General features: G+C 41.7%; 1 pseudogene; it reads left to right on the top strand.

Annotated features, from left to right (window-relative positions):
- The first annotated feature begins 208 nt into the window (after window positions 1-208).
- The window catches only part of LOC116087489, a 17,996-nt pseudogene continuing 5,634 nt past the window's right edge, over window positions 209-12,570 (top strand).

Below are 12,570 nucleotides of genomic sequence, written 5' to 3'. Positions count from 1 at the left end.
CCCATCGGCTGTACACATACAGCTCTCCAACAAAGACAATCCCATACCAGCAAAGAAATGGGTCCTTTTCAGATAGGAAGGCTTCTATCACAACTAAAACCATTGTGAAGTCCAAAGACTCTAGGATAGAGCCTAGCATTTTGGTAGCTTGTTATCTAAACAGTCAGGTTTGGGGACAGATTGTTAGCAAGAGACTTAGTGTGCCTTAATGAGCAGAACAAAGACTCCAAGAGCCAAAAGTCGCATCCTGAAGCCTGTGATGGAAACTCAGAACATGAAGGAAGGAGAAGGGAAAGATGCCTCGGGTCCCCTGAAACCACAGCCTTCTCCAGAAGGGCCCGATGGCCATGGAAAGGAGCTTAAGTCACTCGGGCCTGTCTCTGAATCTGTATGGCACAGTTGGTGAAGCCTTGAGATAATACCGGCTCATCTGGTCTCACTCTCAGGACTTAGAAATCAATTGATTTGGAGCATGGTGGGAGAACTTTTTTTAAAAAAATCTTCCCAAATGATGCTAACATGCAGCCAAGATTGAGAAATGCTGCCACCGAGGGAAAGTACTAGGAAATAGGGAACCTTGTAAGAATACTAGGTGTTTTGAATGGGTGTGGGGGCATGGTTAGGGGGTGCATGGGTGGACTTGGGAGAAAGGCGAGGCATCCTGGCATTTTGGTGGAAGGATAAACCAGGAATGGAACTTTGGGCTTTGACTCACACTACAGGTCACATAGCCCCAAGATGAATAATGTCCTACCTGCATCCACTGTGACACTGAGCTCTGGTCCAGATGTCTTCACAGTGGAAGTGAGGGCCCTGCAGCAGTTCTCACTCAGGAGGGGCTGAGAAAAAACAAACAAACAAACCAAACAAACAAAACACCACCAACCACACCACCGCCAAACACATGCGAACTCAGTGATCTCCGTCATCTGTCTTTCCTTTTTCTTTGTCCTTCAAATCCCCAGATCTGAAGGTTGGAAAAACTTTTGAATAAAACTCTGACCAGAGCTGTTTTGTGAAGCAAGAGGTGATTAACTCTGTCTTCTGGTGTCTTTCCCAGAGAATCCTCCACGCTAAGACTTGTTGCATTGGTCTCTGAGCCTGCTCTAATGCAGTTGATGTTGCCTCAAGTCTGTCCGTTGGCATGAGCACACTGATTAATGCTTCCAGAGCATGCTATAGCAAGCCCTTAGGAAGAGCAAAACAATGCCAAAAGCCCCTTATTTTATACTTTTACCAGAAGAAGAATAGCTAGGATGACAAAAATTAATTTAAATATAGCCTAGTAAAAGGAAAGTCACAAAGGTAAGAAAACATTACGGATTTGAAATAAGAGTAACAAGTAAGAAAGTCAAACAGAAGCATCCGTTCTGAGTCCTCCCCGTCCAGGCTTGGAGATCTGTGCAGAAGAGGAGGTGGAAGGATTGTAAGACCTAGAAGTGCTGGGTGACTCCAGGAGGATAGCTTCTTCCAGATACAACAGCATGGAGCAGACATACTGTGACAGTCTATGTGAGACCCACACAAGCTGAAGCCAGAGAGGGTCCTCACTTAGAGGCAGACAGGGATGGGGGGGAGGGGAGGGAGAGGGAGGGGAAGGGGGGGAGGGGAGGGGGAGGGGAGGGGGGGTCCCATCCCTAACCCAAAAGCTTAACTGCAGTTGATACCTGCTGTGAGGGTTTGTATATGCTCAGCCCAAGGGAGAGGCAGGATTGGCAGGTGTGGTCCTGTTGGGGTAGGTGTGTCACTGTGGGCATGGGCTTTAAGACCCCCACCCTCTGTGCCTGGAAGTTAGTATTCTGTTAGCAGCCTTCAGATGAAGATGTAGAACTCTCAGCTCCTCCTGCACCGTGCCTGCCTGGATGCTGCCACGTTCCTGCCTTGATGATACTGGACTGACCCTCTGAACCTGTAAGCCAGCCTCAATTAAATGTTGTCCTTTATAAGGCTTGCCTTGGTCATGGTGTCTATTCACAGCAGTAAAACCCTAACTATGACACCTGCTTAAGAGGGAAAGTTAACTTTCTCCGGTGGAATCTCACTGGTCTATTAACTACACTCTAGGGCAGGCTCCATGAGCCACAGTCATTGGCCAGCACCAAATGAACTCCACAAATTCCATTATTCTTTCATGGACTTTTGTTTTGTTTCAGCATTTTGTTTTGGTCTTCTTGACCTTTGCTTGTTTATTTTCATTATTATTATTATTATTATTATTATTATTATTATTATTATTATTATTATTACTATTATTATTATTATTTTTGGTGTGGGTTTTGGTTGTTTTCTTGCCTTTTTTTTTTCTGAATAAGAGCATTACAATGAGTACAGAGGTGGGAGGAGATGGGAGGAGTTGGCATGGGGGAAAGAAACATGATCAATGTATGTTGAGTGGAGACAATCTATTTGGAGTAAGAGAAAAAAATCAAAATTAAAATTGTTAATTTTTATATGGCTAAATTATTTATATTAAATTTTATTCTGGCTTTGTTGCAGATTATTCTCTAATACTCTACTGAAGGATGGTAGTTTTGTTTTCTTTTGATTTGTTATTATCTTATCATTTCTGGCTTTTTTTTTTTCTCTCTGTAACTATAGCTTTACCAAAATTATTAAAAACCAGGTCTAGCATGGGACATACAGGTAGAGCCAGATAATTGCTCTATGTCACATGTTGTTCAGTGGCAATATAAGTAAGTCGAAAGACTAATGGCAAGAGCTTTGGTCACACTAGAAAGAAAGTGATCTGCTGATTCTGTTCAATGCCACTTCAAACATCGAAGTAAAACCTTTAGTTCTGCTCAAGTTGCTTTTCAAAAAAAAATATGGAACACATTGAAGGATCGAGAGCACTGTGGGTAAATTTATTGTCCCTGAAGCCCATTATGCCATTTCTTATGTAAGCCACTCCTGCCTGAGCCCTGGTATTGCTGAGAAAAGTGCAAGTGTACAAACGATGCAGTAGCAAGATTTCATCTCAGTGGTTTTACCACCCAGTATCCGTCTTTATTAAAATTTCTTCTGCAAAAAGGAGAAAAAAAAATCTCCTAACTCTAAGAAAATTTAAGTTTAAAAGCTTAAACTGTTTTTCTCCCTCCTGAGTCTGTGCATTTTAAAGTTGTTGTCATTCTGAAATGGAAAGCTTACCGCTCAGATCAAGTGTGGCAAGTAGCAGGCAGAGTGCCTTTGGGAGGAAGAGTGGTTGAGGCACAGGGAGCTCCTACACGATCCAACAAGATGATGTCACATGTGTCATGATTGGAGATGTCTGGGTGCACACTTGGTTTGGGTTCCACATGCCTATCTCTAGAACAGAATATTCTAGAGGGCAGCGAGTTGACAAAAAGTTATGTATCTAGTCCTTCCTCAGCTTTCAGAATTAAAACTAATTAGGCAAAATAAGAATTCTATAAGCAGCTTAAATCCAAATGGGAAATCTCTGCACAGTGGAAAGCTAGATCAGATGAATACAAAAGATTAAAGAGAAATAGTCCTGTCCTGTGGGATAAAAATGGCAAAACCAGAAGATTTTGCAGTTAAGCTGAAAGATGCAATAAGAATAAGAAGAGGATCAAGGCAAATACCTTCTAAGCAGATTCGTGTCGAGCGAAGCAGCCTTCAGAAGGCTGGTAATTGTAATGCTACGGGGTACAGAGACTTCCATTCACAAAGAGTGGAGGACGGCTTTTTACACTAATGTCTTTGAATACACACATTTTAATAATTTCAGTGTAGAAGAGCACTGGGCAACAAAGACTAAAAGAGAACTCCAGCGTTACTATCACTGTGAGTATTTAGTCCTACTCAGTAGCAGATCTCAGTCTGTGGGGGCCAATGTCTTGGCACGTCAGGGGACACTGTCACGGGGCCACATGTCAGATAGTCTGCATAGCAGATATTTATACTACAATTCATGACAGTGCCAAAGTTAGTTATGAAATAGCAACCAAAATAATCTTATGGTTGGATCACCACACATGAAGAACTGTATTAAAGGGTCACAGCATTAGGAAGGTTGAGAACCACTGGTCCAGAGGAAGGGTTATATCATAAATTCTCATGAAAGACCAATGCACTAAATATTACCTTTAAAGGATTATTATGGTGGGGAAGATGGCTCAGTGGGTAAAAGTATTTGCTGTACAAGTCTGATTACCTGAGTGTACCCACACAAGATGCCTAGCCTGAAGTACATGTATGCTATCACATGCATGTGGCCAAACATCCCACACACACAGAGAGAAAGAGAGAAAGAGAGAGAGAGAGAGAGAGAGAGAGAGAGAGAGAGGCATACAAGTCCCATCATTACTATGTGCATAGGGATTTACTGAAAAACAGAATGTAAACCTCAACCTATTTTTGATGAATGCAGCCATAGTTCACATTCTCTCTAATGACTTCAGATGAAAGAGAAATCACAAAGAGACATAATTTAATAATACTGATATACAAGAATAGGTTCAGTTCAGCATTATGTTTGTAGTCTCCCTCTTTTCTCCTATTGTGCGTGAGTGTATGTCTATGTAGTTCACCATTTTACACACTTGGTATACCCTCCCACATACACAGGAGGAGGAAGAATTAAGATAGTAAAGCTCATCTTTAGCAACAAAAAGTTAGCCATCACTGAATTCTGCCATTAAGAAAGCTTAAAGATCCGTGAAAGCTCAAAAAAGAAGATGAACCATCAAAGTGTCACAAAAGGCGGGAGCAAGAAAACTGAACTGTAGTTTGAGTTGAAGTGGTAAGCAAACAGACCTGTAATGATAACACTATATACAGTGTGATAGTTACACTGAGCAACTTGGCCATGTCCCTTGCTTACCTGCCACTTCAGGTGAGAGGATGCAATGGGGATACAATTGTTTCATTATATATCTACCATTCAATCATCTATCCATCATTAATTATGTCATCTACCTATATTCTATCATCTGTATGTTTATCATCTATCATATCTCATATCACCTATCTACCATCTATTATGGCATCTGCCTGTATTCTAATATATATGTATATATATATCACCCATCTATCTTATATCTATCATCTGTCATCTATATATTATATATTACATCATTACCAATCATTTATCAATTTATTATGTTGCTAATAGCTATTGTCTATTATCTATTATACTATCTATAATGTAATCTATGGATCTACTCATTCATCTTTCCTTTGTTTCCCTTTGAGCATGTTACCTTAGTATGATGATTGAATGTCCCTCAAAGGGACGTTAAAGATTAGCTCTCAATCCTGTGGGACTACTAGAAGGTGGTAGGATCTTTAGTAGTAGTATCTTCCCTGGAATCCATTGCTGGACCCTAGCTTGCTCTCCATTTTCTCTCTTTACTCCCTATTCTTGAGAGGTGAGTAGTTTCCTCCACTAAGAGCTTCCTCACAGCGTGATCAAAAGCAATGGTTCCAAAAAACCGTGGCCTGAAACTATGGGCCAAAATAAACCTGTCCTCTTCTAAGTTAATTAGGTCAGGCATTGTCATCATGTTGGAAAGTTGACTAACACACAGGTCACTCTGCCTACATTTGTCAACCCCTGGCTTCCTGCCTCTGTCTCTGAACGCTGAATACGTGTGTAAGTTGGGATCTTCTCTTCATCTAGAGAGGAGGAACCTCATTCTCAACGTTTTTTTCCCCACTTATTACCAACGGTCCTAGAAAGAGTGAGTTTCACTGGTCCCATAGCTGATCCCTGCTGTGGCCATGGTGTGACTTCCTGAGGGCACTCACAGAGTTTGCGAATAGTTCTGAGCCATGCCAGAGTCTCAATGTCCCGTCAATATGAACCATCGTTCTATTTCCCCGAGGGATCTAAGTAATATAAAAGGAAGCAAACAGCCAAGACTCTGAGAAAACAAGAGCTCATCCCTCAGGTGGCCTACAACTTCTCAGGCTGCACCACTAAAGGAAGCCTGGGTAGCAGGATCCCATCGCTTTCCCTTCGATGGCCTTGCACACCCAGAGAGGGAGAGACATTGCCCCAAAACTAAGATGGTGTGATCCAAGCAGATACCTGAAATTGGCCTCTGACCTCCATAAACATGCATATCCACACACATGACATAGACATATGCGCACAGACATACAGACAAAGACACATAAATCCCTTCTCATTCCAGTAGATTGTTTCTCATTTACACAGATGAACACACTGACACTCAGATATGTAGACACACATATAAGCACCTTCCATGGCTCTTTCACTGAGTGGTGGGTAAGTAAGACACCTTGAATTTGGACAGTGATGACTATCAGTTGAAATGCTATGTGGATGACCTGCAAATTTTAATATTATAGTTATTTGATCTATATCTACAAATTGATAACATTGAAATTATTAACCCCAAGAATGAATTAATTTTCATCCTTCTCTCTGTACTTTTCTATGGTCTCTGCATGAGTTCCTGCTTCTAGGTTAATCCCCCGTTTGAGTTTCTGTCCTGACTTCCTTTGATGATAAACAGCAAGCAATACTGAAATGTACATCAAATAGCCCTTTCCCCCACAACTTGCTTTTTAGTTACAGTATTCCACCATAGCAATAGAAACCCTAATTAAGTCAACTAATTATTTTTTTTAAGACAAGTAGTATGTGGTCTTCCTCTAGGTCTTGGGCTAGCTATCTAGTCTCAGGCTCTAGGTCACCCAAATAGTGTCGGGTATGAGTTCCATTTCACGGAGTGGGCCTTAAGTCAAGTCAGATATTCATTGGCCATAAGCTTTGGGCCACCATCACCTTAGCCTGTTTTGCAGGCTTTTTAGCATTGGAGGTCAAAGGGTTTGTATCTGGATTGCTGGTTTTGTTTTTCCCAATGGTAGTGTGCAGAGTCCATTCCCATAACAAAAACACTTGAACACAGGAGTGAAGGTTCTATTTAGTGTGTGTTCCCTTCAGCAATGGAGAAGTGTGAACATATGTGGTACATATGTATGTGTCATAGTCAGGGTTTCTATTCCTGCACAAATATCATGACCAAGAAGCATGTTTGGGAGGAAAGGGTTTACTCAGCTTACATTGCTGTTTATCACCAGAGGAAGTCAGGACTGGAACTCAAGCAGGTCAGAACACAGGAGCTGATGCAGAGGCCATGGAGGAATGTTCCTTACTGGCTTGCTTCCCCTGGCTTGCTCTGCCTGCTCTCTTATAGAACCCAAGACTTCCCAGCCCAAGAATGGCACCACCCACAAGGGGCCCTACCCCCTTGATCACTAATTGAGAAAATGCCCCACAGCTGGATCTCATAGAGGCACTTCCCCAACTGAAGCTCCCTTCTCTGTGATAACTCCAGCCTGTGTCAAGTTGGCACACAAAACCAGCCAGTACAATGTGCAAATATATGTAGGGGCTTGAAGGTCAGAAGAGGACACTGGGTGTCCTGCTTTTTCATTTTCTACCTTTTCCCTTTGACAGGGTCTCTCTGAACATAGAGGTAGAGTGGTGACCTTGGTAATCCTGTTTCTGTACATGGCCATGCTGGGCCTTCTTTCTGGGTGCTGCGGGATTTGAACTTAGGTCCTCACACATGGACAGTGTTGCTCTTACCTACTGAGCCATCTCTAGGGCAGTTATTAGTTATTTTAAGGCAAGTTTATGGGGGAGGATCAAAACCTGTTCTCAGTATGTATTTCCTCACATAGTAGACATATTGGCTTAGACACATCTGTAGAATGAGTACCCCTGAGGAAGAGAAACATTACATCTCGGTTTGTTTGATAAAGCCAAATTTGTTTCACATTGTAGTCAGATACTGAATCTGAATCAAAGGAAGCCAGTGGCCATCTCTGCACATTTTTACTATGGGCTTTCCATTCTCTTCTTTTGAATTCATCTCACTGTCGCCCCATTCTTGTCTTCTAAGAAAGCTACTGACAGAAAGACAAAATAGGCATAAGCTGATTATGCTCATAATATAAATATAAATGTAAATATGTGTGTTTATGCCTGCATGTATGTATTTGTATGTATTCATGTCTGTACTATATATGTATGTACCTACACATGCATGAATTTGCATGTATACATGTGTATACTATATATGTATATACCTATGTATGTATATATTTGCATGTGTACATTTATATACTATATATGTATGTACTTATGCATGCATGTATGTATGTATGTATTTTTATCAGAAAGGAGTAACAAACTGCTTCTCAGTGTAACTGGGAACTTGAGAAACTAACTCAAGAGTAGGCATGCCCTTGACATAGGCTGAAGCCCTTTGCTCCTTTTCCAATGAAATTTCAGCAAGAATTGATGTCCAAAGAAAGAATTTGTATTTGCTGTGTATAGTAGAAGACAGGACATATAAAGAAGCTTACATTGGTTAGGGAACGGGATGGGAACTAGGAGTTGTCCCCACCCAACTGGAGCCCTAGACACCGAAGAGAGCTGATGTATTAGTTGGAGAACCAATTGTTGTCGTGTCTATTGGTACAACACAGCTAGAGGAGGAAGGATTGCTTAATTCTACAGGCTCATCAGAATCTATCAGTCCCTGGGTGTTTAGAAGCTGAAGTACTTCCAGACCTACCTATCAGATATAAATTGAGGTACACTTATTACTGGAGGCACAGAAAGTAGGAAGACCAAGCCTCATAGTCTATTATTGTAAGAGGAGAGAGTTGACTACTAACTAGACGTTATAATTCAATGTTCTATTAGAGAGATGGGATGGGGGTAAGGGGATCAGAATATCCAAGAGACTGGCATGATGGGTGGGAAGGGAAGAAATCCTTGAAGCTAGCTTGAGTCTTGAAATGTAGATGGCAAAGAAATTGGGGTAAGGCCTCTGAGATGGGAGAGTCAGCACATTGAGAAGCAACTTTGTGAGAACTTGGCATATTCTGGCCATGAAATACAAATAGGTTAGAGTATCTGGGGACAGAACACAGTGGGACTCATACTGACAGGCATGGTGATTGGGAACATATGTCATTCCAAATCTTAGCAGCTCCCAGTGCAGATCTCTGGGTGAGATGGACCCAGCATGATGGAGCTGGTCCTTGAGGCACAGGGTACAACTACTTCAAGCTAGATAAGTCTAGTGATGACATTGGTTTTCATCTCAGTAACTACTATATTGAGAATAACATGATATTAAGTTATGTCCCCCAAGACTTTAACTTAAGCAAAGGAAGTGCTGTAGGGTTTTGGTTATCAACTGTTTCGACACACTCACTTTGAATGCCTGCCAAGTCTGTGTAAGTCTATGTTTAATGGCTACATTTTCTTGATGGGAGGTTGATAGACTTAAGACTATATCCGAAGCCTGATTGTGATTTAATGACATTTTCAAAACTTCTGTGATGCTTTTGTGTGGTTCCTCTGGTTTTCAAGCATTAGGTTAACTAAACAGAATTTAAGTTTAAGATTTTGCCATATGGAAAGGGTTTTTTTGTTTCTTAAGCTTCTTTAATTTTAAAGACAATCGCTCTAGTGTTAATAAAAATCCCAAGTGCATTTGGTGATTGGCAGTGGCTCCTTTTTGGAATGTACTCTTAATATGGAGAAGTCAGTTCCATTTGAAGACACTTACCCAGGTCCTATCCATGTTTATGTGCTTTTGGATTGTGAACTGACATGGGAAATGGCCTTCTTCTACCTAGGACAGCACAGCTATTGTTCTGTATATGAAAATGCTTGCGTGTCTTCTGATAAAAATTTAATGAAAAAACAGGGGATATTTTAATAAGTGGCTTTCCAAAGGCGTTTCTCGTCTTACATGCTAGCTTGTTGCATTGCCAGCTTTTCTGTATTACATCACTAAAGAAGTGTTGGCAGAGGGCAGCAGCAAAGGATAACCACATCAAAGCCCTTGGCAATGGCACATGCAAGGAGTGCTGAGGGGAAGAGGCTGGGATACTGGAGAGGAAGCACAGTAAAAGGGAAACATGGTGAAGACATCGAGAAGTATGGACTCACTAAAGGCTGATTCTAAATGGAAGTGTTCTATTCCGAATCATCATCATCATCATCATCATCATCATCATCATCATCATCATCATCATCATCATCATCATCATGGACTGAGAGAGATATTTTAGTCCACTTAAGTGCTTATGAGACAAGCAGGAGGACCAGAGGTTGACCCCCATACACCATGTTAAAAAGCCAGGCATAATGGCGTGTGCTTGTCCCCCCAGCACTGAGGAGAGGAGTTGAACACAGGCAGATCTCTGGGACATCTGGCTAGCTAGATTAGCCTACTTGAGTTCTAGGCAAATGAGAGAGACTCTATCTCTCCGATAGATGGATGCTTCTTGGAGAAGGACCCTTGAGTTTGTTGTGCAATGTTAACAGCATTTACTATCATCACTCACAGAGAGCTAAACAGGGAATTTTAAATCAGGGCACTTTATCAAAAAAATGGACTTTCCTTTTTCCATTGCAGAATTTTCCTAGCAGATGGGAGGATTCATTCATTTATTCATTCATTCATTCATTTTTCTGATGACTTCCACCCCGTGACCCCATGACCCCATGACCCCATGATCATGGATGACAATAGGATGTAGGATTCTAGAGAATAATGTCCTGGACCAGCTGATTAAATGATAGAAGTTTAAATTATAACCAAGGTGATTAGGTAAAAGTAAATGTCACCCAGAAGGCTGTCTATATTTTTTTTTTCAGAGCTCATCTCTTTTAATTTTTATGTCTGGCAGTGGTAGTTTTATCATGACGTAATAATTTTATTAGCGATACCAATAGGATATGATTCTGACCACGGAAGACGGCCAAGAAAGGGTTTCCTTGAGGGCTGTGCAGTGTGTAGAGGTGGGAACACTGGGGACGGTGATGGAGAATGGAGCATGAGCTACAGGAAATTTAGTTGTTCCTTAGAACAACTAACAACATCACTGCTTTCAGCTTCACCAATCCTGAGGGTTGTTTTTGAAGCTCAGTGTTGCTAATCGCCTTGTTGTTCATTTCTCCTCCTATAGTATCGAGGTTTCAATTGTAAGCCCGTTTTAAAAATTTTTATAAAATTTCTGTTTATAAAATGTGTGGATATTATTGACAGCTCTTGGGCTACTGAGCATTCTTGTGATATAGAACTACATCCTACTTGTAATGGCTTTCTATCTCTATAAAATACAAATTATTTTAGTGCATTCCAGTTGGTTCAGTGGATGTTTAAAGGGAGCAGAAAACTCTGAGCAGATTCCGAGATCAGAGGTGTAGAGGAATACGTTAGTTACCGACATAGGTTGGAATTGCTTATGTGTGTCTAAGCAGACAACTCGGGTGATCCCCTCAGAAAGCTACTTCCATGTTGTTCTTGAAGACTCTGCCCTGAGAGATGACGTGCCCGGTGTGCATAGTTAGCTCAGGAGCAAAGATTTAGATGTTGGATGTCTTAGTCAGGGTTTCTATTCCTGCACAAACATCATGACCAAGAAGCAAGTTGGGGAGGAAAGGGTTTATTGAGCTTACACTTCCACATTGCTATTGATCACCAGAGGAAGTCAGGACAGGAACTCAAGCAGATCAGGAAGCAGGAGCTGATGCAGAGGCCATGGAGAGATGTTTCTTACTGGCTTGCTTCCCCTGGCATGTTCAGCCTGCTTTCTTATAGAACCCAAGACTTCCAGCCCAGGGATGGCACGACCCACAAGGGGCCCTCCCCCCTTGATCACTAATTGAGAAAATGCCCCTCAGCTGGATCTCATGGAGACACTTCCCCAACTGAAGCTCCCTTCTCTGTGATAACTCCAGCCTGTGTCAAGTAGGCATACAAAACCAGCCGGTACAATTGACCCCTTGTCAACTTGACACACAAACATATCACTATTAAGCCTCAACCCTTACTTTCTTATTCATCCCCAAGATCTAAAGTCCCACAGTCTTTACATATTAAAAGTTCAATCCATTTAAAATGTCTAATATCTTTTAAAATTTAGTCTCTTAATTGTGGGCTCCACTAAAATACTTTCTTCCTTCAAGAGGGAGACATATCAGGGCACAGTCACAATCAAAAGCAAAAATCAAACTCTAACCGTCCAATGTCTGGGATCTACTCACAAACTTCTGGACTCTTTTAAGGGCTTAGGCTACTTCTCTAGCTCTGCCCTTTGTAGCACACATCTTGTCTTCTAGGTTCCAGGTGCCTGTACTCCACTACTCCTGCAGTCCTTGGTGGTCATTGCATGGTACTGACATTTCCAAAACACTGCTGTCTTCTGCTGTAACTAGGCTTTACTAATAGCCTCTCATAGACTACCTTCATGGTGCCAAGCCTCAACTCCTTTGCATGACCCCTTCAGTCCTGGGCCATTAATTGCAACTGAGGCTACACCTTCACCAATGGCCTCCGATGGCCTCTCACTGTGCTGAGCCTCAGCTGCTCTTCATGACCTCTTCATGCCTTCAAAACCAGTACCACCTGGGTGACTCTTACACATTACCAAGTCCTGCTGCAGCACAAGGTACAACCTTGGCTATCTCTGGAACACAGCCTTTTTGTGCTCCCAAAAAACACTTCCCAGAAGATGTCACCTCATTGATGCTGGTCTCTTCTTAATCACCACTAATTTCTTAGC

Source organism: Mastomys coucha, unplaced genomic scaffold (genome assembly GCF_008632895.1).
Source record: "Mastomys coucha isolate ucsf_1 unplaced genomic scaffold, UCSF_Mcou_1 pScaffold13, whole genome shotgun sequence".
Lineage (NCBI taxonomy): Eukaryota > Metazoa > Chordata > Mammalia > Rodentia > Muridae > Mastomys > Mastomys coucha.
This window is presented reverse-complemented; position numbering and strand designations above follow the sequence as displayed.